Source organism: Schistocerca nitens, chromosome 1 (genome assembly GCF_023898315.1).
Source record: "Schistocerca nitens isolate TAMUIC-IGC-003100 chromosome 1, iqSchNite1.1, whole genome shotgun sequence".
NCBI classification, from domain to species: Eukaryota; Metazoa; Arthropoda; class Insecta; order Orthoptera; family Acrididae; genus Schistocerca; species Schistocerca nitens.
Genome location: NC_064614.1, coordinates 491,261,045 through 491,263,979, shown reverse-complemented (window position 1 = coordinate 491,263,979; position 2,935 = coordinate 491,261,045).

Genomic DNA, 2,935 nt, shown 5'->3' with positions numbered 1-2,935 from the left:
CGTCGTCTCACGCGGTCTGCACGTCCAGCACGAACGCTGGTCCAACTGAGGCGCCAGGTGGAAATGGCATGGCAAGCCGTTCCACAGGACTACATCCAGCATCTCTACGATCGTCTCCATGGGAGAATAGCAGCCTGCATTGCTGCGAAAGGTGGATATACACTGTACTAGTGCCGACATTGTGCATGCTCTGTTGCCTGTGTCTATGTGCCTGTGGTTCTGTCAGTGTGATCATGTGATGTATCTGACCCCAGGAATGTGTCAATAAAGTTTCCCCTTCCTGGGACAATGAATTCACGGTGTTCTTATTTCAATTTCCAGGAGTGTATTTATTCAAGAACATATGCTATACACCATGAACGGCACTGGAAATGTTTATTTGCCACAAGTGGGTTTCGAGTTTGTAACCCATCAACAAACAACTGTATGTACATCGATTTCTACAAAATGACAACTGTATATATAGCAGCAGAAACAGAAGTCTACCTACATTATGTACCTTAACAGCAGTGACATGTGTGTCAGTTAATGTGATAGCGTCTGAAATCTGACCTATAAAATAGTGTACAGGTTGTCAAGTATGTTGCTGTTGTCAAATCTTAGGCAGTGACAATTCTTGATAACGTTTGACGTAACTATCATTTAGTGTAAACATGAAACTGACAGGCCCAAGAGTCTAAATTATCTGTCTTTCGTTACTTCGAATATCATGTTTGTACATATATGGGATATGCCTTCATACATGTAAATTACAATTTTTCGACAATTTTTATCTGAGGGTAAAATACACTGTGTGATCAAAAGTATCCGGACACCTGGCTGAAAATGACTTACAAGTTCGTAGCGCCCTCCATCGGTAATGTTGGAATTCAGTGTGGTGTTGGCCCACCCTTAGCCTTGATGACAGCTTCCACTCTCGCGTGCAAACGTTCAGTCAGGTGCCGGTAGGTTTCTTGGGGTAAGGCAGCCCATTCCTCACGGAGTGCTGCACTGAGGAGAGGTATCGATGTCGGTCGGTGAGGCCTGACACGAAGTTGGCGCTCCAAAACATCCCAAAGGTGTTCTATAGGATTCAGGTCGCGACTCCGTGCAGCCCAATCCACTACACGTCTATTATTGTCGTGTAACCACTCCGCCACAGACAGTGCATTATGAACAGATGCTCGATTGTGTTGAAAGATACAGTCGCTATCCCCGAATTGCTCCTCAACAGTGGGAAGCAAGAAGGTGCTCGAACCATCAATGTAGGCCTCTGCTGTGATAGTGCCACGCCAAACAACAAGGGGTGCAAGCCCCCTACATGAAAAACACGACCACACCATATCACCACCACCTCTGAATTTTACTGTTGGCATTACACACGCTGGCAGATGACGTTCACCGAGCATTAGCCATACCCACACCCTGCCATCGGATCGCCACATTGTGTACCGTGATTCGTCACTCTACACAACTTTTTTTCACTGTTCAATCGTCCTATGTTTACGCTCCTTACACCAAGCGAGGCGTCATTTGGCATTTACCGGCCTGAGCATTATGAGCAGCAGCTCGACCATGAAATTCAACTTTTCTCACCTCCCGCCTAACTGTCATAGTACTTGCAGAGGAACCTGATGCAGTTTACAATTCCTGTGTGATCGTCTGGATAGATGTCTGCATATTACACATTACGATCCTCTTCAGCCGTAGGCGGTCTCTGTCAGTCAACAGACAACGTCGGCCTGTACGCTTTTGTGCTGTACGTGTCCCCTTTACGTTTCCACTTCACTATCACATCGGAAACAGTGGACCTAGGCATGTTTAGGAGTGTGGGAATCCCGCCTACAGACGTATGACACATCTGACACCCAATCACCTGACCCCGCTCGAAGTCCGTGAGTTCCGCGGAGCGCCCCATTCTGCTCTCTCACGATGTCTGATGACTACTGAGGTCGCTGATATGGAGTACCTGCCAGTAGGTGGCAGCGCAACGCACCTAATATGAAAAACGTATGTGTTTGTGGGTGTCCGGATACTTTTTATCACATAGTGAATATAATAGGTATAAGATAGCAAAATTATCCAACATAGCACGTCAAATTAGACACGTTTACATGCAGGACATAGACTCAAAACAAAAATTATTCGTTTAAAACACCGTTGAAATTTGGTATATGCATCTTATTCCTTAAATCTGTTTATTAAGTATGTTGTATGCGGCCGTTTTGTCATATGGGTATGTTGTAACAAAGCCGTATGACGCCACGAGAAAGGTATCCGAGACTTGCCAGCTATCGAATGTCGCAATTATCGATGATATACGACTACACCTAAATCTACGTCAGTACTCCGAAAACCACAGTGAAATGCGACACAGAGGGTACGTCCCACGATGTCAGTTGTGGCGGCTTTTGCCCTTTCTGTTCAAATAAGGAGCGGGGGAAGAATGATTGTCTGAATGGCTCTGTGTGTGCTGTAATTAAACTGATCGTGTCCTCACGATGCGTTTGGGAGCGATACTTAGGAGGTTTCAGTACATTCCTAGAGTCATTATTTAAAACTGGTCCTTGAAACTTTGTTAGCAGGCTTTCTCGGTATAGTTCCCGTCTTTCTTCAAGTGTCTGCCAGTTCACTTCTTTCAACATCTCTGTGAAACACTCCATTCGTTCTGCCCATCTGCATGTACTTTCAATACCCCTGCTAATCGTGTTTGGTACAGGCTCCCAACACTTGGACAACGTTCTGGGATGGGCCGCACAAGTGATAACTGTAGCATCTGCGAAAAGTGTGAAGCTACTATTAATATTGTTCGCAAGATCATTAATGTACAACATGAGCAGCAACGGACCCTAAACACTTCCCTGGGTTGTTTCTACATCTGTCGATGACTTTCCATCCAAGATAACATGCTGCGCTCTCGTAGTCAGAAATCCTCAGTCCAGTCACAAATTTCATC